Here is a 27,136-nt window from a genome sequence, read left to right on the forward strand (position 1 = left end):
ACAATCATGGCTAAATTACTAGATGATCCCCTAAGACACCTAGGGTCATAATACTAGCTCCAACATATATGTCAAGGCAATAAAGTACCTCAACTCACTGACTAGTGTGGCTAATCTGGCCCAAAGGAACATCGAAACGGGAAGAAAGGATTTGCAAATTGCATCAGATTGTATAGAAACCTGGGATGACTCGGACAGCATAACGGCTGTAAATGCTCAGAAAAGATTTGAGACATTCACAAAATGGTGGCATAACCACTCAGAAGCACGATATCAAGGTTTCGAGATCAACAATTAACATACGGAAGTAGTAGAAACTGAACTCAAGCTTAATCCAACAATCTTATAGTCTACGGTTTAGTAACACGTGATCCTAATAGAAAGAAGAGATAGCCTAGTTCTTAATCCCCGTAGAAGAGAAGATGATGACTCAGATCAGAAGGCCATGAGGTATAAGGAGTAAAAAGAGCCTTACGTTCCATCCCACAATCAATTCCCTTATATAACTAAGAATTTCTAGACTCAACTTCGACCAGTTTGGCTTGGTAATCCTACAGGCAGTCAAGCTCTGATACCAACGCTGTCAGGACCCCGACTCGATGTCACATCGATCTAGCCGGTAACACTTCATATCACTTTGCGGCCTCACGCACGGTGTTCCCACGGGTGTCGCCTTACCTTTGCCCGGGACCGTTTGCGCCTTTTGGCTCACGTATATGATAGTGTCGCTAGCACCCATATGATAAAGAGCCCGGGCTGACATGACTAGTCGTAAACCCAAAGTGGCACAGACTTACAGGGACAGGCATCCATGACCCAGCTTCGAACGTGTCGGTCATCAGCAAGTGGGTCCGGGCTGTAGCACTGGGCTAGCAGGACTCCGGTAAACCGGGCTGTAGCGGGCTAACAGGACTCCGGTACTCAGAGCGTGACATTTCCCCGAAGGGACAGACACAGGAACGAAGAAGGACACATGCCGGCCAGCCTAAGTGTTCCAGAGCAGTAGCAAGCTACCATGGCTCAGCGGTAACACTAGGAGACATTTCCCGGTAAGAGAGGCTACTAAAGATAAACAACTAGATAGTCAGATCCCACACATACCAAGCATTTCAATCACACACACAATATGCTCGATATGTGCAAATACAACGAAGCATCACAACATGACTCTACGACACAAGTACTTTATTCATTAGGCTCCGAGGAGCGAGATATTACAAACATGGGTCTCATGACCCAACACTCAGAGCATACAAGTCAAAGCACAAGCGGAAGCTATCATGTCTGAGTACAGACATCTATAAATGAAAAAGGCTGAGAAGCCTGACTATCTATCAGATCCTGCCGGGGCACAAGATCGTAGCTGAGGTATCAAGCTAAACGTCGAAGTCCACGTGAAACTACTAGCGAGACCGAAGTCTCTCTGCAAAAACATAAAATAGGCAAACGTGAGTACAAATGTACCCAGCAAGACTTACATCAGAACTATCTACATATGCATCATTATCAACAAAGGGGTGGTGGGGTTTAACTGCAGCAAGCCAGCTTTGACTCGGTGGCTATCCTAAACTACGACTGCAATGTAACTCTTTTGAGGTGGCGCACACGAGTCCACATATTCACCATATCAATACACCACTATGGAATCGCTCCCGTCTCCCTACGAGAACGCCATCCATAGCACTCACGCTTATCTTGCGTATTTTAGAGTATCCACTTTCACTTGTCTATGAACTGATATAAGCAACCCAGAGGTCCTTTTCCGTGGACACGGCTATTCGAATAGATTAGGTTAACCCTGCAGGGGTGTACTTCTTCACACACGCTCTCACCACTTACCGCCGTTTACACGACATGTACTCGGCAACCTTCAAGCGGAAGCCCAACGTGGGTGTCGGCCACGGCCTGCCTAAACACTCAAGTCTCTAGTCCAGGTTTATCGCCTATTCGGGTTCCATCCATGAGGAGATCCGGCCGGAGTTTCGCTCACAGCCCCAAACGATGTGTACAGGGTTCCGTGACACCAAACGGGCGCCCGGTTTACCCGGCCACGTGCCTACCGCATCACAGCCCACCCCTACGGTCAGCGCTGCGCACGGCCTCCAGCATACTACAAACACCAGAAACTACTTGCAACTCCTGGACAGAGGACAAGGGTGATCAAGAAGCCGAGAGGGTCCATTGGTTTCGGGCCCAATGCGTGGTAGTAGCTGAATCATGGATCACAAACACAGAACTCAGTTCCTGAGGACGGCTGCAATGAGACAACCCACCATGTACTCCTACATGGCCTCTCACCGCTACCTTTACCAAATCGTGTTCACATACTTAGCTCACACACAGTAGGACATGTTCACACGCCTCTGATTCATCCCCGATGAATCAGACCTGACTCAACTCTAAGCAGTAGCAGGCATGACAAACAAACATGAATGAGTAGGCACAACAGGGCTCAAACAACTCCTACTCATACTAGTGGGTTTCTTCTATTTACTGTGGAATGACAGGTCATGCAAAGGATAAAGGGGTTCAGCTACCGCAGCAAGTAACAGATGAATCGTTGTTGTCCTAATGCAGTAAAAGAGAGCAGGAGCGAGAGAGTGGGATTGTATCGGAATGAACAAGGGGGTTTTGCTTGCCTGGCACTTCTGAAGATAACATTGAGTCTTCATCAGTGTCAACGATCACATCATCGGTATCACGTCTATCGAGAGGGGACAAATACCGGCAACACAGAAGGAAACACAATCAATGCAATGCACAATATGATGCATGATCATGACATGGCAAAATGAATGTGTTTTGAGCTAATGCAACTAGCAACAGATTAAATGAAGTTCGTTTGAATACAAAATTCAAATTCAAACTCCATATATGGTTATTTAAATGCCATTTACTTCATTTGCCCTAAACAGTAGTGATAAGTTGTTCTAACATGCATGAAAATGGTACAGATGGATTCCTTGAATTTTTCTGATAATTTTTCATATATAATTTATTTAATTTGGAGTTACGGTTAATTTTCTATGATTTATTGAAGTTTTAGCTATTTTCTGGAATTTATAAATCATTTAGGATTATTTAAATTCCAGAACAAATATTGCGTCAGCATGACGTAATAGTGACGTCAGCAGGGTCAACGGCGTTGTCCAGGTCAAATCTGACCTATGGGACCCACATGTCAGCTGCACAGTGATTTAACAGAGTTTAATTAACTTAACTAAATGGTTAGCCGGGTTAATTAAAGGGTAGGGCCCACCTGTCAGTGAGTCAGTGGGTTAGCTAAAATTTAATTAGCATCTAAACTAAATTAGCAGGGCCCCGGGCCCACATGTAAATGACCCAGGGGGGGTCAAACCCCTGGTCAACAGGGCCTAACACGCCGGCGGTTCGTCGCCGGTGGCAACAGGCGCGGCGGAGGGCTCGGGTTCGCTCCTCCGGCGTCCAAATGGACGGAGGAGAGCGGCTACGGGGAGCTGGAGCTCACCCGCGCCCGTTTCAGCAAGCAGCAGCAGCTAGGGCGGCCGGAGACGACGGCCCCGAGCTTGGCAGCGGCGGCCGGAGCTCGGGCGTGCTCGGGTTCGGCGTTACACGGCACGGCGAGGTCAGCTGAGGGTCTCTACGGATTACTGGGGTCGTCAGGAGCACTCGAAGGCAACGAGCGCAGGTGGAGGACCCCGGGAGCATGAAGCTCACCGGCCATGGCGGACGGCGGCTTCGGGTGCTTGTGGGGCGGCGGCTACAGGGTGCGCGAGAGAGAGAGAGGTGAGGGGAAACGACGGCAAGCTCACAGGGATGCAGCAGGGTGGCTCAGTGGGCTCGGAGACGCACCGGAGCCGACGAATTTGACGAAGATGGCCGGCGGGTCCGAGGTAGAAGACGACGGCGATGGCGGCGATGCAGGGCTTCCGGAGGGCTGTGGAACGGTGGGGAGGAAGAGGGGGTCGAGGCGGAGCTCCTGGGTGCATCGGCGAGGCTAGGGGTGGCCGGTGGCCATGGGTACGGCGACGATGACGGCGAGCTCCGCTCGGTGGTGTGCGCGGGAGGGAAGCAGAGGAGGGAACGGGGTCCAGGGGAAGAGAGGGGAGGTGCAGGGGGCGAGGGGGAGTGCGTGGCGCCCTCGGGTGCCTCCAGCGGCGAGCGGGTAAGCAGGAGGTGGCCGGAGCGTGCGCGCGCGCGTCGGGCACACGCCCTCCTGCCTACTGGCAGGAGGTTGAAGACGGTGGCGACCGGGGTGGGCTGGGCCGCACAGTGCTGGACCAGCACAGGAGCTGGGCCGGCTCTGGTGGGCTGCACGGGTGAGGCCAGGTAAGTACTGTCCCTTTTAATTTTTCTGTTCTGTTTTCCTTTTTTATTTTATTTTGCCACTGTTTTCAAATTCAAAATAATTTCATACAGTGCCAAAACATTCTGAAATATTTTATGTTACCTCTCTGGACTATTCCAAAAGTACATAAAACATTTCAAAGCATTTGAAAACATATTCATTATATATTATGAATATATCCCCAAATTCAAATAGATTATTGATTTAAATTCAGAGACCAAATAATTCCTTAAAAAATATTCCAGAATTTTGGTTTGATATATAACTCTTGCCAAAATTCACAAAACTATTTTTAGGGCATTTTGGATTCACAGAATGCAATTTAAAGGGTGCTTGCCCTTCTTTTAATTAGATTTTGAGGTTTCCAAAATTCCTCAGTTCAGGTTTCAGAAATATAGACATGATGCACACATGAAGCTAGGCTAGAGCAATGCCAGAAGCTAGGGATGTGACAAAGTCACCTGATAATTCGAATCAGACGAATTAAGTGGGTATCAGAAGCAACCAACCAAGGGATAAGGTTTATTAAAAGAGTACTCCGGTTTGGAGTGTCTGGTAAACCGGAGGAAGTGACTTGCTGGCCACTGTGCCGGGTTGTGCGACGACCTTCATGTTGCTGTGTCTTCAAAGTAAATTGTGGATCCAAATGAGCAAGAGGGTGAGAGTATTTTACTTTCTGAACTGCACGGCAAAGTTTTTGAACCGGTACATGATCTGAATCGGAGGAAAGGGAGATTACCTCTACATGATCGGCACGACTGGCTTCCGCATCATCCTGGTAATAGTTGTTGTCAATAAGGTGTACAAAAAATAAGCCAAGGGAGTCAAGTTCTACCTCTTGTTCCGAATCTTCGGGCGGATCAGAGGACTCAGCGGTTTTCTTCTTGGCTAGTTTCTTTGTGACTTTGCTTTTGGCACGAGGAGCCCTCGCCGGTTTATCTTGAGGTTTCCTCTTCCAGAAGGAATCTTTGGCATGTAAAATTAAACAAAGGATTATTATAGCAGTGCTAAAATGGAGACGGATCAAAAAGCACAAGGTTAACATTTTTTACCGCTGGCGGTTTGTTGGACGCAGAAAAAGGACGCAGCCCAGTTTTGCTGCATTCAGCGATCGGTTCATCCAACATCTTCTTCACAGATTCAGTGACTTAATTATCCGTCATTTCTACTTCATGATACCGTTGAGGATCCTTGATGTTGTCGGTATACTCATGCATCAACCCGGGGCGGCTGCTTAAAGGTAGGATACCCCATGAAACCCAGCAACGAACGAGGTCAACGCCGGTTAAGCCATTTGCTAGGAAGGCCCGGAGCTTGGAAAGTTGAGGTGTGTAATTCTGTTGTTCCTTGGCAGTAAGCTGTTGAGGCAGTGGATGGTCATTGCTGAGCCGGTGAGCACGGTAACCCGGCAAGGGGTTTTCTTCAGCAGGAGCAGTGTTTTGACAATAAAACCATGTTTGGGTCCAGTCTTGGGGGTGGCTGTGATGTTTGGCATGAGGGAAATCAACTTCTTTCCTCTTCTGGATTGAGACTCCACCAAGTTCAGTGTTGGGACCATCAGAGAATTCAGTTCAGCGGTTTAGATGGAAAAAGTCCCGGAAAAGCTCAACAGATGGTTCTTCTTGAAGGTAAACTTCACTGAATACTTGGAAACTACATATGTTGGACACAGAATTCGGTCCAATATCTTGTGGATGGAGTTGGAAGCTAGCAAGTACATCCCGGAAAAACTTTGATCCAGGAGGGCTAAATCCCCGGTCTAGATGCTGCATGAAAACAATCACTTCTCCATCTTGAGGTTCAGGAGGGCATTCAGGGCCAGGGACTCACCAATGAAGGACATTTTTCTTGGCCAAAGCGCTAGTCAGAACATATCCATTGAGTTGCATTTCTGTGATCCGGGAAGGAACCCAGTTGCAAGCGTCGAATTGCTTGGTCATTTTGGAAACAAACTGTAAAAGAAATGTGAAGGCCGGTTTATGATTCAAGGTTGATGTACACTAACCAGTGTTAAACCGGGGAATTTAATCAGGGCATACATGTAAGGTAAACCGGAGACTACTACTCAAGTCAAGATGGCGGTTTAAGTGAGGGTTAATGGCATATGGCGGATTATCAACTACTAAAGATTAAACCGCCTTTAACGGAAGAAGCAGATCTGAAATCTACTAAGTGTTGCAAAAACAAGTTTCACAAGACGGTGATATAATTTTGGATCTACCGTGGTTCAGTAAAGAAATTTTTCTGAGCCCTACAGTGGGTTAAGCGGAACAGAGAAAGTTCAGATTAGGATCTATCCAGGAACAGCAAGATGCTGTACAGCAGATTAAAATTACAGATCCAGCCGCAAAAGGAAACTATCAGGCCTAGCTAGATTCAGTAAGATGCGAAAGGAAAAGCATATAAGCGCTGATGAACATCGACGAACACTGAAGAAACTTCGAAACCCTAATGCAGATTTAATAAGTGAAGGAAGGGAATATTTACCAGGGCCACGCAGCAGCAGAGGAGTGTCGCAGATCTCTGGTACAAACAGGTTGATGCAGCGGCCTGGTCGGTGCAGGGTCGACGGTGACGGCGATGCTTGAGTGCTTCGGGGTCGCGAGGAAGAAGACGATGCGAAGAGGCAAGGGAAAAAATGGAAGGACCACCGGTCTTATTTATAAAGGAAAAGGGGATAAGCGGCAGGCATGAGAATCGAGGGGCCTAAAGCGGCAAAAGGGGGCGCAGCTGTCGCCTCGATCTTCGGGAATTAATTAAATAAAGATAATCTTTATTAATCTTTTTATATAGAGATGATGTCATGACGATTCACTGCAGCATTCAGAAGATGACGTCATGGCGGTTTACCAAAGTTTACAGGGAGAAGACAACATGGCGCTTTACGAGAATCATTAGATGATGTTTACGGACTTTTTCTAAGTATTGAAGATTGACATGAAGAGGTTCAAATCAATCTGGGGCCTAATGTTGAGGATATAACTACTGAGTGTAAACCACCCAGGAGGGGCCGGTTCACGCTCAACTATACCGAAGCCCAGGAAGACAAAGAAGATGGCGCTTTACTGATAAGGCTTCGAGGCCCAGAGCCCAGAGGCGGATTAGGGCCCATAATTGTAAACCGCCATAGTTGTATAATTTGTATTGTAAGTTAGGGAAAGGGAGAGACCAAGCCAGACACTTGTATGAGCCGGCCTCGGGGCTCTGTAAACCGGCCGGGTGTCACCTTGTGTATATAAAGGGATGACCCGGCGGCGGTTCAGGAACAAGAAACAACAACTCGAGACCCAGGCAAAGCGTATTTGCTCCCTGGTCATCGAAACCCCAATAATCCCATCACAACTAGACGTAGGCTTTTACCTTCATCGTAAGGGGCCGAACTAGTATAAAACTCTCATGTCCCTTGTCTGGTTTAACCCCTTTAGGCTAATCTCGCTGCGATGGCTCCACGACTAAGTCCTTCTGCTAGTACATTTTACGTGATATTTCCACGACAGCTATGTTCTGTACGGTCGATGTCTTAAGCATCTTGTAGTAAACATGCCTAACACGTTTTAGCTATTTTACCTTCCTTTTTATAGACAACTGGGCCATTAGCTGCTCTGGCAGCACCTACCTTGTGATGTTTAACTCTGCCAATTGCATTTTTATCAGTACCGGTTTCAATGGCCATTAAGCCTGTTGCAATTAACAGTTGTATCCATTTTTAAACAGTTGTATTTCAATGTCTACAAACTTACAAAACATGAATTAGGATGATGTTAAGCCTGTTGCAATTAACAGTTGTATCCATTTTTTAATCCATCCCTTTGCTACCGTGCTACTCTTTCGCAATGGAGATATCACTACAGATGTTGTCGTTTTATTACCATTTGCTATTTTTGGTGGATGTTAACCCTGTTGTAGTTAACATTGGCTTTCTATGTACTTACACAGGGCTACAATGGGCGATGCTGTTGTTTGCCGTCGAGGTTAGGTGCACCCCATGTCGTATACACCATCTATTCCTAAATTTAAGTATTTTTAGAGATTCCAATATAGACTACATAAGGGGCAAAATGAGTGAATCTAGATTCTAATCTAAACTATATCTATAATTCTATATACATCTGTATGTAGTTCATATTGTAATATCTAAAAATACTTGTACTTAGGAATGTAGGTAGTTGTATTTTACATCATTTGTGCAATCTCATTTAGCTTCCAACATTTACTGGTTGCTTGTTGGTACGTATATGAGCGATACTGATCCACGCTTCGATCCCTTTTGTGTATGGGGCAATGAGATATTCATGAACAAGCATCAAGTGAGGAAACTAAGAAAGATTGTTAGGTGAAAAAACAGATGATGAGAATTAAGCTCTTTATTTACACTTTGTCCAAGACATGAGTGAACTTTAGGATGGTAAGTAATCTGTTGCATTTTCCCCCTGCCCACAACAAGTTACTCTATTAGACCTCATGATCTGATATTTTCTCTTTTCGGTGGTTTCCGAACCTATTTACTGATGATTACCAGGCAAACTACATGACCGGAGTGGAGGCAACTAAGGTTAAAGTATATAATTAATGCTACCATGATAATGCCCTAGAAGTCTTCCTGAAGGCGGTGAAGGATGGGTGGGCGATCGTCACAAGGGGTTGGACAAAAGTTGTTCGTGCCTATGGCATGCAAGAAGGCACATTATGGGCATTCTGCTTCTTCAACAACATCGGCAGTCAAAATGATGTACATTTGTCTCTTCACCTTTATTACCTGTAAATATTGTGGTTCATCATAGATAATTGATGCCTAATCCTGTAATTACTGAACATATTGTATTGACAATTTTATTTATGGATTCGTTGTTGAACCATTGTGCTAAGAATTTGAATTGCATGTTTCATATTTCAAAATTTCCAATTCCAATAATAAATTACAGCCAAAAATATTGTACAGGAGCGAATAAAATAATATGCACACGGTTAGAAAGAAAATAGCATGTGCGATGAAAAAAGAAAACAAACAGTTCTTTGACATGAAACGTTTGCGATGCCCGTCGGATGCACACACGGTTTCGTCTCACATGCGTGTGCAATTCATGGTAATATGGCAAACTTTTCAAACTAGTGTGCATGTGTGATAGGAATACCAAACGCACATAGTTACTAAAATGTACACGTTGGCATTAGTTGAGGCACTGCACACATTTTACATTCTTGAACCGTGTGCAATAACGTACCTATCATAAACATATCGGCAGATTAAATGTTGATGTCCACCTTTTTCACATGACTATAGCAGCCTAATCGTTTGGGATGTACATACGAACGAAATCGTTTTCCCTTGATTGAGTATGTGGGATGTACATACGAACGGAAACGTTTTCCCTGGATTGACTGTGTGGGAAGTACATATGAACCAAAACGTTTTCCCTTGGTTGACTATGTGGGTTGTACATAAGAACGTAAACGTACTCCTTGGATTGACTGTGTGTGATATACATACAAACGGAAATGTTTTTCTGGGATTCACCATGTGAGATGTACATACGAATGGAAACAATTGGGTTTCGGTGCCTCGTCTGATCGCACAGGAGCTTATTTTGCCGCAGCCTGTGTGTGAGGAAGGTCTATCTCCGACGATTTCTGGGTCGTGTGGGAAGGAACCCCCTATTTCCCACACTCACATGGTGACGGTTCCAAGTGTCGTCGCGGAAAGGGGTTAAAAACTGTTTGTATAGCACCGACGCGTACCAGTGAAACTATGCATTGAAAACAGAATCTATCAAAAACAGAACAGTCTGTAATGATCTGAATATTAACCATACTTCTGTAAACCCAAAAATTAGGAAAAATTATGAAAGCGTAGGCAATTTGTATACCAATCATTGTGTAAAAAATTCAGAATTTTATCGCGTTCTAGTGAATTTAAAAAATTCTCTTACTGTAAGCAAAAGTTTATGTTTTTGCACAGAATCAAGTCAACTATCATCCACACTATCCCAAAGGCTTCACTTGGCACTTTATTGAAACAAAATCTATGAAACATGATTAATACAATAGCTTAATCATGTGAACACACAAAAACAGTAAGGATAAATATTAGGTTGTCTCTACACAAGAACTTTACTTTAAAGCTTTTTAGCTAAGCAGTGATATTCTAATGATACTCTTCCAAGCCCAATTTTGATGATAATTTTATTCATACTCTAAAATATATAGGTGAAGTTTATAGAGCATTCTACAATTAATATAGATTGACCAATATCCAAGCACAAAATATATAAGTGAAGCACACGAAGCATTCTATAAAGCCATACTCAAAAGATTTAAGTGAAGCACAAAGAGTATTCTATAAAGCCATACTCAAGAGGTTTTGAGTGAGGCACGTGAAGCATTCTATAAATCACTAAAGGACTATCCCATACTATCATGGTCCATAAAGGGAAAAATAATAAACACAAAAGATGCATATAACGTGAACAAAACAAAAAACGAGGTATAGCGATAATTGTTGAAGAATAAAGATGGGATGCCTTTCGGGGCATCCCCAAGCTTAGATGCTTGAGTATCCCTGAAATATTTACTTGGGGTGCCTTAGGCATCCCCAAGCTTGAACTCTCTCTTCTCCTTATTCTTCTTATATTGATAACTCCTCGATCTTCGAACACTTCATCCACACAAAACTTAACAAAAAACCTTGTGAGATCCGTTAGTATAATAAAGCTAATCACTACTTTTAGGTACTATTGTAAACTCATTCCAATTTCATATTAGTGTTATATATACTGTATTCCAACTTCACCATGGTCGATACCCCCCCTCCCCAATAGAACCCATAGATTCATCAAAATAAGTGAACAACACATAGAAAACAGAATCTGTCAAAAACAGGACAGTCTGTAGCAACCTGGAAATTTCGTATACTTATGTAACTCCAAAAATTCTAAAAAATTAGGACAAAATAAAATTTTTGCATAGTAGTACTCTGTAAAAATTTCAAGAATTTATCATGTTAGAGCAGCTCAGATCAATTCTGTTACTCGGCACAAAAGTTTCTATTTTTGCACCGCATATACCAAACAAGCAATCTAATCATCCTAAAGGCAAACCTTGGCACGTTATTATTATAATACAATGTATATATACAAGGGGATAATCATTTTTGAGAAACTTCCATGAAAAAATCTACATTGTTTCCATGAGCATGAACACAAGTGTTCAAGGCCGGGCCTCACTTCTCTAATACATAACCTTTCAATCACTTCTCTTTTTGAAAAAAAAATTAGGCATAAGAGGAAAGTAATTTTTTATTTTGCATTCTTTTGATTTTTTTTGGTTCACCCACAACTAAATAAAAAAGGGAAAACAAAATCTACCTAGTGAAGAAAGCAAACAAGCACACACGAGAATATCAACCCCACGCTATTGCTCCCCGGCAACGGCGCGAGCAAAGAGCTAGATAATCCCCAAGTGCAAGGAATCATCATAGCAATTTCCAAAGGTGGAAGTACTAAGTATGGAGTGTCGAACCACAAGGAGCTAAAGGTAAGATCAATATCCTCTCAAGTCCTATGTGCCACTGATACGACTCTACATACACTGAACATTTGCTTCCATCTAGAAACGAGAAATAAAACTACGTTGTGGTTATGGAGAAGATAGCCTTGTATAATGTCAGAGAACTAAAATATAAAAATAGGTGTTGTTAACATAAAGCTAGAATATATTACCATATATTACAAATAACGAGTATGGAATAATGATGGATCGGTGTGCGGAATTATCCTAGGCAATTGTTAACAAGATCGGTAATCCTTATTGCAATTTTATATGAGAGAGAGGCATAAGCTAACATACTTTCTCTACTTGGATCATATGCACTTATGATTGGAACTCTAGCAAGAATCCTCTTCTGTATTACTCAATGGAGTTCCTGGGAAAAGAATTTACATAAAGAGGGGAGTAAGACAAGGAGACCCTTGTTCTCCTTTAATTTTTGTGCTGGCTGCTGATTTGCTACAATCCATCCTTAATAAAGCCATGAGATTAAACCTGATCACTTCTCCACTGCAAGTAAACTCATGTCCTCACTTCTCAATTGTACAATATGTAGATGACATCTTAGTGGTTATGCAAGCTGATTCTAGACAGTTGTTCTGCTTAAAAGCACTTCTGAATACTTTTGCCACAGCTACTGGGCTAAAAGTTAATTATGGGAAATCCATCATGGTACCCTTGAATATTGCTGAAGACAGGGTAGAAATTTATACAAACACCTTGCAGTGTGCTAGAGGGCAATTCCCATTTACATACCTTGGTATGCCCTTGGGAATTTACAAACCAAGTGTTGAGCACTGTCTCCCCCTAGTTAACAGGATTGCAAAAAGAGTGGTTGGTATCTCTATCTTCATGACCCAAGCTGGAAAATTACTGTTGGTCAAGTCAGTGATGACATCTTTATCAGTCTTCTTCATGTGCTGTTTGGACATACTTGTTACAATAAAAAAGCAGATCATCAAATACCTGAGACACTGTCTTTGGAGAGGACCTGATATGGAGGACAAGAGGCCTGCCTTGGTGGCATGGACCACAGGTGTTCTGGATATCTTTACACATAATAAAACCCTGCTCATGAAGAATCTTCACAAATTCTTCAACAGACATGATATTCCCTGGGTCAACTTGATATGGGAAACTTACTATAATGATGGAAAATTACCAGGAGACAACATGATTGGATCATTCTGGTGGAAGTCCAACTTAGCCCTCATTGATCAGTACAAAGCTATTGCTAGATGTAATGTGGGAGATGGTGTCAGTGCTTTCTTTTGGGATGATCTATGGAGCCAGGCAATTCTTAAACACCAATTTCCTCACTTGTTCTCTTTTGTCAGAAACCCCCAGCTGAATATTCAACAAGTATTGCAGACTGAGTACCTGCAGGATTTATTCTTCCTCCCATTGACAACAGAGGCCTATGAGGAATTCTTACAAATGGAAGACATTTGTATAGCCATGAGATAATCTGAACATTTAGACTCTTTAGACACTTGGAGTTACATTTGGGGGAATGAGCACTATTCCTCCATCAAAGCATATAAAGTCTTAATTGGTCACAAACAGACACCCCCACACTTCAACTGGATCTGGCAGAGTTCATGCCAACCAAAGCATAAAGTTTTTTTCTGGCAACTTCTTCATGATCGAGTTAACACTAGAAACTTACTTAGAAGGAAGAATTTTGTGTTGGAAGACTACAAATGTGATGTTGGAGGCTATCAACTAGAAGAAACACTGCATCATCTCTTTTGGGGCTGCCCATTTTCTCAACAATGCTGGGACTTCATTTGTCCAACAAGAGCTCCAAACTTGTCTGTGTTAGAAGCATTCCAAGACCTCAAAGAAAAGCTGAGGCACCCATTTTACATGGAGATAATGATTCTTGGAGCTTGGGCTATCTGGATCACCAGAAACAATAATTTTTTTGAAAATATTGCACCTTCATTCCAAGGGTGGAAGTTCATATTTCTGGATGAACTAAAGCTTCTCAAATATAGAATGAGGAAGAAGCATGAGAGACAATTTTCAGTTTGGCTTGATAGCCTGTTGCAATTTTTTGTTCTTAGGCTAGTTGGTTGTTTAGTTTCTTCTTTCTTCTTTTTTCTTTCTTCTTTTGTTTCCTAGGTTTTAGGTCTTTAGTCTTTTGGTTTCTTGGGCTTACCTCAAGCCCTTTGGACACCTTTGTTTCTCTGCGTTTTTTTAATAAAAATTGCAGTGGGGTTTTACCCTACTGTTTATAGTCAAAAAAATGATACTAAAGATCACTAAAGTAAAATCCAACCATAGCATTAAAGTATCAAGTCCCCTTTGTCACACGCAACAACCCCCTTACTCAGGTTTAAGCTTCTATCACTCTAGCAACCCACTATAAGCGAATCATGAATGTATTGCAACACCCTGTAGCATGAATCCCTCGTGTGTGCGCGGCACGGAGGGCACCATAGGACATCACCAAAATAAAACATACAACTCAAACCAATCTAGATTGTCAATAAACCCAAAGACAAAAGAAATCTACTCAAAACATCATAGGATGGCAACACATCATTGGATCATAATATGTGGCATAAAGCACCATGTTCAAGTAGGGGATTATAGCGGGGTGCGGGAGAGTGGACCACTTAAAAGAGATGAGCAAGGTGATGAAGAAGGTGATGTTGGTGAAGATGATCACCACGGCAATGGTTCCCTAGGCGGCACTCCAGCGCCCCCGAGAGAGAGAGGGAGAGAGTCTCCCCCTTGTGCTTCCTACCCATGGCCTCCCCCTAAATGGGGAGAGGTTCTCCCTCTGGTCCTTGGCCACCATGGTTATGATGGCCCCCTCCGTCTTCCTCCTCCATGGCCTCCGGTGATGATAGCCCCTTCAGCAGGGAGGCGGAGAGGGTCTAGATTGATTTTTCATGGCTACAGAGGCTTGTGGCTACAAAATCTTGGAGCAGCGCCGACTGTGCAGTCGCCAGCCCGCGACGAGCGTGGGAGGACGAAGCAGCGGCCGGGGTCAGTGACGGAGTGGCGATGCTGTCGTCGCATCACTCGGAGGGTGTCAGTGATGAATCCTGCTGTTCGTGGGCTGCAGGGCCAGTGGCAGCGTTGGCCACGGGCGATGGGGAGCGACGAGGAGCACCATTGCCTGCGGGCACTGTCTGGGCGACGCTCGCAGCGAGGGCTGCCCAGCGTTTGGCACGGATTCAACAAGTGTCCTCCATGGGAAACATCAGGGTAGGGGTGAAACTGGTGGAAGAGAAGCTTCGACACGCCCCTACCTGGCGCACCAAATGTCAGATTTCGGGCTCCGTAGACCCAAGAAAGGTTCGAGCTCAAGGGCATGTGTGAAGAACTCAACCTCTCTAGCCTCCCGATCCGCTGCTCTCACGACCTAGCTCGATGAACACGACAGAGAAAGAGAAAGCAGTTTTCCCAGGTTCGGGCCACCTTGCGGTGTAATACCCTACTCCTTCTTTGTGGTGGATTGGCCTCGCGATGGGCTGAGGATGAACTAGTACAAGTGGAAGAACAGCCTCAGGAGGCGTGTTCTTTTGAGGAGCACTTGGTGGTTCTATGAGTTGCTCGATTGATCGGTCTCCCTCTTCTACAGTGGTGTCTAGGCCCTATTTATAGTGTCCTTGGTCCTCTTCCTCCAAAACATAGGCGAGAAGGGATCCCACAATGGCCAAATTTGAAGGGGAACAAGAAGTACCTCTAATCCTGACGAAAGGTGGTCTTCGCCTGCAAAGCCTCTTAACGTGACACTACGGTGGGCTCGGTGATGACATCCATCCTGCCGCTCTGGCAGTCTTGGTCTTGTTGCACGCAAATGGCAACCTTTGGCTGATTCCTGGGAACTCCACACCTGCGCTTGCCTCCTTTGCACCAAAGAGGAAACCTGTTGTACTGCACCCGCTGGCGCGTGCCTGGCCTTGGTCATCATGGCTGATGTCATTTCAGCCTCGTGAGGCTGGGTCTTGCATAGAAATCTCCGCTCCACTCAAGAGGCAGCCTAAGGAGGCCGCTCCCTCGAGAGGTCTTGATGTCACCCACCTCGCGAGGCTTGGTCCCTCGCGAGGGTCTTGTCTTGCCGTAGTCGAAGCTGGGCCATACCAGGCCGTCAATGAAGCTACGTCATGGGCCGCAGGCAGATAGGGCCGGGTAGCCTGGTTCCCAGAACGTCGACAGAAACATATATGTAACTTACTAATCATCGCACATGAGTAGTCGCACACGTATCATGTATGATACTCCTAGCCATCGCAATGCAACTAATTTGCAGTTTTCAAAGTATTTTCTACAAAGAGAATCGCACACGAATTAACTATAGTAACCGTCTGTGTTATATATTCTCATTGCAAACAGTTCTTCTGAGTGGGTTGTTTGGCATGGATAACACACATCTTGTTTACAGCGATCTTCTGTATTCTTTTGGATCATCACAAACAGTTCATGTATGTGAACTGTATGGCGCATATCGCACACATCTTCTTAAGTTGAACCGTTTTTGTTGTGTTCCCTAATCGAAAACAGTTCTCCCGAGTGAACCGTATGCCGTATATCACACACACCGTGATCTGGCTGACCGTTTCTGTTGCATTCCCTAATAGCAAACAGTTCATCTGAGCGAACTGTATGCCGTGTATCGCACACACCTTGATATAGCTTCCCATTTATGTTGTTCTGTCTCATCGCAAACAGTTCTTATGGATTAACCTTATGCCACGCATCGCACACGTAACTATAATATGTGTTTCATGTATCCGCCATCGCAAACATTTTGCGTCTTTTTTTATGGTTGTTTTGCATCACCATTTGCGATTAATGGATCACACATAGTTTCATCGAAGGATCTCTGATTGTAGTGTCGCATTAGCGGCATCCTGAAGTAGTGTTTGATCAACGATATATATGATCAACTTGCTGGCTCCTCAGTCTTCTCTAAACTCGACTTGAGGTTGGGTTACCACCAGATCCGTGTTCATGAAGAGGATATCCCAAAGACTGCATTCGTTACTCGCTATGGTTCATACGAGTATACCGTCCTGTCTTTTGGCTTAACCAATGCTCCAGCTACGTTCTCTCGTTTGATGAACAATATCTTCATGGAATAGGTCGACAAGTTCATCGTGGTTTATCTAGATGATATCCTAGTGTATTCCAAAAATAAAGAAGAACATGTTAAACATCTTCATCTTGTACCGGAAAAGCTTCGAGAGCATCAACTATATGCCAAATACTCCAAGTGTGAATTCTGGCTACCCGGACTGACCTACCTTGTTCATGTGATCTCCAAGGATAGTATTGCTATCAACCCTGAACGAGTTCAGGCTATTCTTGACTGGACTCCCTCGAAGAATGTCAAACAAGTCAGAAGTTTTCTCGGACTCGCTAGCTATTTCCGCTGTTTTGTTGAGAACTTCTCCAAGATTGCCAAACCGTTAACTAATCTGCTTCACAAGGGCATTAAGTTTGAGTGAACAAAAAAATGTCAGGAAAGTTTCCACGCACTCAAAGACAAGCTGACATCTACCCCAGTGCTTGCTCCTCTAGATTCTCACAAGGAATTCATCATTTATTGAGATGCATCCAGTCAAGGATTAGGTTGTGTCCTAATGCAAGAGCGCAAGGTGGTTGTGTATGCCTCTTGACAGTTGCGCCCTCATGAAGAGAACTACCAAGTTCATGACCTCGAACTTGCTATAGTTATTAATGCACTGAAGTTGTGGTGACATTACCTTGTCGATAACCGTTGTGATATCTTTGCCGATCATCAAAGTATGTAGTATATGTTTTGTCATGGTTTTGTCATGGGAGATGCCCTAGTGAAAGGTCTTAGGTGTGGAGCCATCACGACTTGGTTAGCTTGAAGGGGTTGAACGGGACAAAGGACACAAGGAGTTTACCCAGGTTCGGCCCCTCTGGGTGGAGGTAAAAACCTACCTCCTGCTTCCAGTTGTATTGCTTGAGTTTCCATTACAAGGGAGCGAATACACTTGACCTAGTTCTCGGTTGCTTGTTTCTTTTTTTAACCCGCCACCAGGTCACACCTTTATATACACAGGTTGAGACCCGGAGGCTTATAGAGTCCTGGCCGGCTCACATAACATGGTCGGCTCGGTTTCTAACTAGTCATATATTACAAATCAAGTTATCATACGGCGGTTCACAGGTCCGGGTCTTGGGCTTTCACTAGGCCTGCCTCCATGAGCCGACGTCTTCACACATTGGGCCTCTGTGGGCCTTCGTCATATTAAACCGTCAATGGCGTATCCGGCCCCTCCTGGGCGGGTCACACCTCGAAACTATATCTCCAACATTAGGCCCCAGGTTGACTTGAACGTGTTCATGTCAATCTTCACTATTTTAACTTAAACGAAACGCACCAATATCTAATTTTATGCAGATCACTGTAACCCGCCATGACATCATGTAAAATAGAATCCTTATAACCTGCCATGACGTCATGCACATTAATGTCGCATAGGACCCAAGATTTCTTAGCAGATCTTCATCTTTAATGGGCTTCCTGAAGATCGAGGCGCCCGCACCATAAACATAATCATCTTGCCTCCTCAATTTCCATGCATGCCATTTCATCGTCTGCTTATAAATAGGGACAAGGGCCCTGTTTTTCACTTTTACCCCCGCCTCTACCTCTTCTTCTTCCTCCTTGCGACAGCCGACGCCAATAGAGCTCTGCCGCCGCCGTCCCCCGCCAGCGACTTCAGCACAGGCCGCTGCCTCAACCTGACGAGCCCAGATAACGGCGGCGCACCCCCGCTCTTCATTCAAGCATCCAGGTAAAGTTCTCCCTTTGACCAAGATTCACATTGGATCATCCTTGTTCGTAGGGTTTCATCGTAGTTCATCGTAGTTCCACTGCCACACCACTTGAATCAATCCAAGAATGACACTGAAAACTTGCAACAGTAGCTTTTAACATTTGTCTTGAATCATAAATATATCCCTTGTCTCCAAGATTCAACCCTCAATATAACAGTTCATCCTCCATGTTTTAGGTTTAACAATTTCCACATATTTTCCAAACTGTCGTAGATCCAAAATTGTAGGCAAAACCTGAGAAACTTGTTTGTTTAGCACTTGGTGAAATTTTCACTCCACTCCAGGTCTGTAGCTAACTGCTCCATCACTGCCATAAGGGAGGCTTAAATGATATTTTGTAACCCGCCAAATGCCTGTCGGTTTACTTATGAATTTTTTTAAACTGCCAGCATTTATCTAAAGCCGATATTGCCTGACCGTGCCTTGTCGATTTAATCATGCCATTCATTCTCTTTCATAGCAATGAATCTTTCCACATAACCAATTCTTCATAATAAATATAGATAATAAACATCGTGTAGCGTATCAGTACCGATTATAGTAGCTCCCGCAACCTGGCGGCGATGAGATAGAGAGTGTGTGGGTGAGAAGGCGGCGGCGATCCTGGCGGCTCCACCAGCGGGGGAAGACATACGCACGGGGTGGGCTCCCTCGGAGGACCCATCACAGTACAGGAGTGGAGAATCCCCGTAGTCGGGCGGCGACGGAGAGGGACAGTGGATGAGATGGAAGCGGTGACCCCGACAACATTCCCGGCGGCTCCTCCAACATGGGGAGACAACCGCACAGGGGTGGGTACCCTCGGTGGACCCATCAGCGCACAAGACTGGATCGAAATCAAGGCCAAGTCAAGGAAGATATTTTGAAGATCAGCGGATCAAAAGAGATTACAGGAGAGGATGAAGAGGCGCGCCAAGGAGCTACTCAGTGGGCGTCCAGGTGAGATCAAACTTGATCTGGCGAGGGAGGATATGGTTTGTACCAGTTTTGCCAAGGATCCCACCTTGCGAGAGGAATTTAGGGAAGATAATAAAGAGAATTTGCTCTCTGATTTAGGAGAGGGGACGTTATCAATTTTGTTTTCTTGCAATTTGGAAACAAATAATCTTTTTTGGATAGTAGGGATAGAGATTCTTGGACCAATATTAAGAGAAGAGAGAAGAATCAGGGGCGGATAGTCTCTGTAGAATTAGGGGAAAAGTAGAAATCAACGCAAATTTATTTTGGAAACTGCTTAATCAAGAGCATTTATTTTGTGTTAAGTGTATCAATTTCATCCCATTTGATACGTTTCCAAGGGATAGAGGGACATATTTCAAGTCCAGAGGCGTGTGTCTCTGTTCTGTATCTAGAATTTCAGCAACAAGTTTCTTTCCCACCGCTTTGTGCCAGCCCTCTGGTGTATCTCTCATGGTGAGAGGGGTCTGTTTGGAGAGGAGGGGAGGAGGGAAAGGAAAGGGGAGAGGCCACTAGGGGAGTGTTGGCTTCGGCGGCTGCGCTGGGAGCACTGGCGACCACCATTGTGGGGGGTGCTTCAGCCTCTGTTCTAGCCACTTCTCCAGAATACAAGGGGAAGATGACGCCGAGGCACCCCCGGGGTGATGGCTCGGCTCTGATTATTGACATGGAGGATGCACGGCAGGCGATCAGCGGATCACTGGTGGTGGGGCGGCTTCTTTCACCCTTCCAAGTGAACCCGCGGGTCATCATCGATGAGCTTCGGGATTCTTCAGCATGGAGGCTGCGAGGAACGGTCACTGTTCAAGATGTGGCCAGCGAGGATTGGAGGTTCGTCCTGAATTTTTCCACCGAGGAGGACCGGCAGTTCATTTTGAAGGCCCAGCCATGGCACCATAAGCGTGATGGAGTCATCTTCGCCGAGTTCGACGGCAAGGGAAGCCCAGCGGAGGTTGACCTTGGCGTAATGCCAATATGGGTGCAGGTTCGTGATCTAGATTTTGAACTCAAAACTGAGAGTATGGGCTGGACATTAGGAGAACAACTTGGGGATGTGAGTGTTGTTTCCCATAGAGATCACTTAATTGTAGAGAAATATCTGCGTATAAGGGTGGAAATCCCTCTCCATGAACCTCTTAAGACAACAGTAGAATTTACTCCTTTGGGTAGTTCTGAGAGTGTTAAGTATGATGTTAGATATGAGAAACTTCCTTTGTACTGTGAATGTTGTGGGCTTGTAGGACATACCTCAGAGCGTTACTGTAGTATACCTAAGGATAAAAGGGTTGCTTCTTTTCCAATGAATCTTAGTGTAGAGGCATATTGGAAGGGAACAGGGGCGAGTAAAAGAACACTTTTGTTTGCCGGCTCCAACAGCAACAACTACTCCAGAGCTGCAGAAAAGAGTGTGGTCAAGGTGACCAAAGTCGTGGCTGACCTCACGGTCACGGATATGCTCACTACGACAACTACGATGGCAGCCGCTGCCACGTTTGGTGGGCCAACCCAGGAGGGTGTCCCGCTCGTCCAGGAGGGCCGGGTGTATGGGGCTCCAACGCCGTCCCACCCAGCCGCTGGATCTGGTCAGGAGGACCAGCCAACACTTCCAAGACCCTCTGCTCTCTCTAGCCAGGCGGGCCAGGGAAAGAAGGTGGGGTGCGACTCTTCCATTGGTGCTAAGCACGGCCAGGAGGGCCATGTGCTCGAGCGCCACGTGGGGACGACTACATCATGGGCTCTGGTGCATGCTGATGGCCGCATGTTCGATGCGGCAATCCACGGGAGCCAGGGGCTCATCATGCCGGTTACTGTTTCTAATTCTGATGTTGCGGCTGGCGCAAATATTGTTTAAGCCCGGCGTACTAGAGGCACTCTCATGTGAAGTTGCGGCAAGGCTGGCTGACCAGAACATGGCTAATGATACTGGAGTATTCACTTTTGATGCTTATAAAATTCCCATGCAGGGTCAGAAAAATAAGAAAGAGAGAAAGGATAGAAAGAAGGGAGGAAATGAGAAGTCAGAGAGTATTTGAAATCAAATCACAGGGAAAAAGAGAAGTAACCCTTTTGATGCCCCACAAACGGGTATTGATTTACATTTTTCTTTTGAGAGAGAGATGGATAGCTATGAACGTATGTTCTATGGTGAGACGAGTGTGTCCACTAAGAGAGTTTGTATGGGTAGATTTGAAACTAGGAGGGATGTGAATGGGGTTATTACGCATGTAGAGAAGGAAAAAGAGGAGGAGGAGGTTTACATACAGCAAAGTAGGGAGTCAGTTGGAGAGGACAGAGTTGCGGGCACTGATTTGGCGGCCTCTGGTCCGGAGGACCTCCAGGAGAAATGAGAGCAATTAGTTGGAACTGCCGTGGAATGTTGTCGTCCACGGCAGTTTGAGAGCTCTGGGAGCTCCAAGGTCGTACTTGTGCGGATTTGATTTTTCTTTCTGAGTCACAATTGAATAAAAGTAAAGCTGACGAGCTACATTGTATCTTATGTTTTAGTTCCATGTTTTTAGATGAGAGTGATGGCAAATCTGGTGGTCTTGTACTTTTTTATCAAAAAGAGAATAAATTCGAGTTGAACTACTTGTCTTCCCATTTTATTGATGTTGTCTTTATGAATGATAATTCTGTAAATTTGTGCTTTGCGGGTTTCTATGGTTATCCTGCATGGAATGAAAAATATTTATCTTGGGCTGATCTTCGCCAACTGCATTCCCTTGCTGATTATCCTTGGGTAGTCATTGGAGATTTTAATGAAATTATCTATTCTAGCGAGAAAGAAGGTGGCAATGCTAGACCAAATGAAATGATGCAGGAATTTCGTAAGTGCTTGAGTGACTGTAACCTGGAGGATATGGGTTGTGTTGGTGATACATTCACTTGGAGAAGGGGGGACATCTGTGAAAGGCTTGATCAAGCTATTTGTAATTTAGAATGGGCAAATAAATTCCCGTCTGCTGTGATTATTAATGGGGAGCATGTACACTTAGACCATACCTCCTTTAATCCTTGACATAGATTATTTTGATAGTAACTTGTTTAATCGTCGAAATGGTCGTGTGAGACAATTTGAAGCAAAATGGCTGAAAGAAGATACTTTTGAGGAGATTGTGAAGAGTGCTTGGGAAAAGGCAAAGTTGGTGGGTATTGGTCCCTCTCTCATAGCACGGACTAGAGCGGTGCATGAGGATTTACATTCTTGGGACCGAATAACCTTGAAAGGACCAAAGAGGAGAACAAATAAGATAAAAAAAGAACTAGGGAAGCTGAAACGTGGTCCTATTAGTGGTGAATCCCGCTCAAGGCAAAAGGAAATTCTAGTACTCATTGAAAATCTTTTGGTCCAAGCGGAAATTTTTTGGTTACAGAGAGGTCGAGTGAACTGGCTGCTACATGGGGACCGTAATACTTCGTTTTTTCATAACGCTGCAACGACCAGGAAAAAAGGAACAATATTAGAAGACTTCTGGATGATACTGGTGTCTGGAAACAAGGAAATGATCTGAAGGAACATATTATGGGTTATTTCTCCAATCGTTTTACATCAAAGGTTTTATACCCAAATCAGGAAGTTTTGTCTCTTGTTCGGAATAGAGTGACTACTGAGATGAATAATACCCTGCTCGCGCCTTATACTGCTTAAGATGTTCGTAAAGCACTTTTTGATATTGGCGATTTAAAGGCTCCGGGGCCAGATGGTCTTCATGCTATTTTTAATAAAAGATTTTGGCCCATGCTAGGGGATGATTTGGTGGATGAGGTCTTGCAAGCAGTGAATACTTGTACAATTCCACCGGGTCGGAATGATACTGCGATTGTGTTAATTCCCAAGGTCAACTCACCCGAGAAGGTAACCCGGTATAGACCTATCAGTCTTTGCAATGTGGTATACAAAATTATCTCCAAAATGTTGTCAGCGCGTTTGAAGGTTTTACTGCCTGATATTTTCAGCCCGACCCAAAGTGCTTTTGTGCCTGGTAGAATGATTGCAGACAATGTTTTAGTGGCTCATGAGAGCTTTCATACTATTAAAAGTAAGAGGGCGGGAAAAGAGGGTTTGTGCGCTATCAAGCTTGATATGCACAATGCTTACGATCGAGTCGAATGGCCTTTTTTGAAGGGAATTATGTTGAAACTTGGTTTCCAGGAGAGATGGCTAAATCTTATTATGAAATGTGTCTCTACTGTTGAGTATAGGGTACAAATTAATGATGAAGAAATTGAAAGTTTCAAGCCTACAAGAGAGGCTTAAGACAAGGTGATCCATTATCTCCCTACCTTTTCTTATTATGCACGGAGGGCCTTACTGCTCTCTTGGCGCATGCGGAGGAGATTAGGAATATTTCAGGATTCAATGTTTGTAGAGAGGCCCCTACTATCACAAATCTCCTTTTTGCAGATGACTCATTGATCCTCATGAAAGCTAATCAACAAAATGCAGAGACAATTAAATCAATTTTGGACTTATATTGTGTTGCGTCTGGACAAATGGTGAGCGTTGAAAAATCTATCATATTTTTAGCCCAAATACGAGTGGGGACATTAGAGAACAAATTTGCTCAATTTTATATATCATGATCGAAGCTCTCAATGATAAGTATCTGGGCCTGCCTGCGCATGTGGGGTTAGATAAGACTGATTGTTTCCAATATTTGATTGATCGCATTGTTATGAGAATTAGTGGGTGGAAAGAAAAACCATTATCCACTGGAGGCAAGGAAGTTCTTCTCAAGTCTGTTGTTCAAGCTATCCCAACTTATGCGATGTCGGTCTTTAAAATTCCTAAAAAATTGTAAAGGAATAACTGATGAGATGTTGCATTTTTGGTGGGGTGATGACGACAACCAGAGAAGGATGCATTGGATGGATTGGTCGAAAATGTGTGTCCCAAAAAGCCAAGGCGGAATGGGCTTTCATGACATTCATTGTTTTAATTTGGCGATGTTGGCTAAACAAGCTTGGCGTCTCCTTGAGAACCCAGATTCCTTGTGTGCCACCATTTTGCGAGCTAAGTATTTCCCTGGCGGAGATTTATTGAACACAAACTTAAAAAAGGGATCATCCTTCACATGGCAAAGTATTATGGCGGGCGTCAATACCTTAAAACATGGGTATATTTGGGAGTTGGAAATGGTCAGAAAATTGACATTTGGGAAGATGCTTGGTTTCCTAACTGTGCTAATAGAAAATTCATCACTCCTAAGGGGCAATATTTGTTATCAAAAGTGTCGGATTTCATTGACCCCTCCTCGAACAGGTGGGATGAGGATCTCATCAGACAAACCTTGTGGACCGTTGATTCACAATGGGTCCTTGCTATCCCTCTGCCTCAGTTTGATATGTCAGATTTTGTTGCCTGGAGTCATACTAAGAGTGGGATTTTTTCTGTTTGATCTGCATATTTTGTTGAGTGGGATTATCAACATGGAAGGAAATTGTGGCATACTAATGGAATGGGTTGAACAAACTTTAATCCAATTTGGTGTAAGATTTGGAAGTTATCTTGTCCAGCAAAGGTGAAATTTTTTATTTGGCGGGCGTTGCATGGTACTCTTCCATGTCGTGTTACGCTTGCTAATAGACACATGAAAGTTTCACCTTTATGCCCTTTTTGTGCTTCTGGTTTAGAAGACACAAAGCATCTGTTGTTTCAGTGCCAGAAGGCAAAAGAGGTCTTGAGAAGGCTTGGCTTAGACGAGATCATTGCTCAAGCTTGTGAAGTTGATCGTGCTGGAGAGGCGGTCCTCGGTTTTTTGTTGCACATGCCTGACAAAGATTTATCTATTATGGGGTCCCAGAATATTCGTGACATGGTTGCCATTACGTCTTGGTACTTGTGGTGGGAAAGACGGAAATTAGTGCACAAGGAGGGAATTCAGCCTCTTATGACTAATTGTGTTGTTGCTTCCAGTCCAAGGGCTTCTATGAAAAGAGGGGGTTTGATTCGTCCTCCGGTGGGTTTTGTGAAACTTAATGTTGATGCTTCTTTTGATCATGATATTCTTGAAGGTACGACTGGGGCTGTCCTGAGGAACGACAAAGGGAATTTTATTGCAGGGGGTACTTGGAAAATTGATCATTGCGCCGATGCTCTAACAGCGGAAGCTTGGGCTCTCAGATTCGGTCTTTCACTAGCGCGACGTGCGGGTTGCAAACACCTTGTTATTAATTCCAATAATTTGGAGGTTATTGAAACGATGAATAATGGCGGACGGTCAGCAGGAGCGGCGGCGGCAATTTTTGATGATTCCTATTTTTTGGCGTGTGATTTTCCTATCTCTAGGTTTGAACATTGTAATAGGGAAGCCAATAAGGTTGCGCATGAGCATGCTAGGTTGGCTAGATTTTCTTCTACTATTGATTGGTTTGAGGAGCCTATGATTGAGATTGTACCTTTCCTCACAAACAATGTATCTGTTATTTCGGCTGAATAAAGTCCTTATGTTTTTCAAAAAAATATGCATAATAAATTTGTTTTCTTTGACCTTTGTGTGGCTTATCATCACGAATTTGACCCGCCAATATTTCCTTCTTAGGCCTTACGTGGTAAAAAATGACTAAGACCGTCACCTTGTTCAATTGGGTCACTTCAACTGTCACAGAACAAACTCTTAATGAGTATGTTCAAATGGGCGTCCTAGTAGCCAAATATGTATTCCATTGGTGGGTTCCAAGGCCAGAAGTCACACCTCAACCAAAAGAAGGCGAAGTCATAGTCTTTTCCGACCATATAAACCGGGGCTTCTCAACGCCTGGGTCAAAATTCTTTCGTGACGTATTGAACTTCTTTCAACTTCACCCTCAAGACATCAGACCCAACTCTGTTTCCAACATCTGCAATCTTCAAGTCTTTTGTGAAGTATACCTTCAAAAGCCCAGTGTGGACCTTTTCATAGAGTTTTACTATTTGAACCGCCAGACTGAATTTACAGACAGAGCCAGCTTAGAACTCGGCGGATTCTCGATTTAGAGGCGAGGAGATGATATCTTCCCTTCAGCCGCACTTCCAAGTCACCCTAAAGACTGGAATCAGACCTGGTTTTACTACCAAGACACATCTCGATCATACGAAAATCCTCTGCCGGGTTTCCGCGACTGTCGGCTTGGCCCGAAACATCCACTTCCGGACCGGATCAGCACCGCCGAATGGGCTAAGTATATGGCCACCTTTTCAAAGGTAAGAGCCTTGCTGGCTAATGGGTTAACCGGAGTTGATTTGGTCCGGGCTGGTGAGGGAGTCCTGGATTAGGGGGTCCTTAGACAGCCGGACTATGTACTTATGCCGGACTGTTGGACTATGAAGATACAAGATTGAAGACTTCGTCTCGTGTCCGGGTGGGACTCTCCTTTGCGTGGAAGGCAAGCTTGGCAATTCGGATATGTAGATTTCCTTCTTTGTAACCGACTTTGGGTAACCCTAGCCCTCTCCAGTGTCTATATAAACCGGAGGGTTTAGCCCGTAGGACAACA

This window comes from Triticum aestivum, chromosome 4B, assembly GCF_018294505.1.
Source record: "Triticum aestivum cultivar Chinese Spring chromosome 4B, IWGSC CS RefSeq v2.1, whole genome shotgun sequence".
In the NCBI taxonomy this organism is placed as follows: domain Eukaryota; kingdom Viridiplantae; phylum Streptophyta; class Magnoliopsida; order Poales; family Poaceae; genus Triticum; species Triticum aestivum.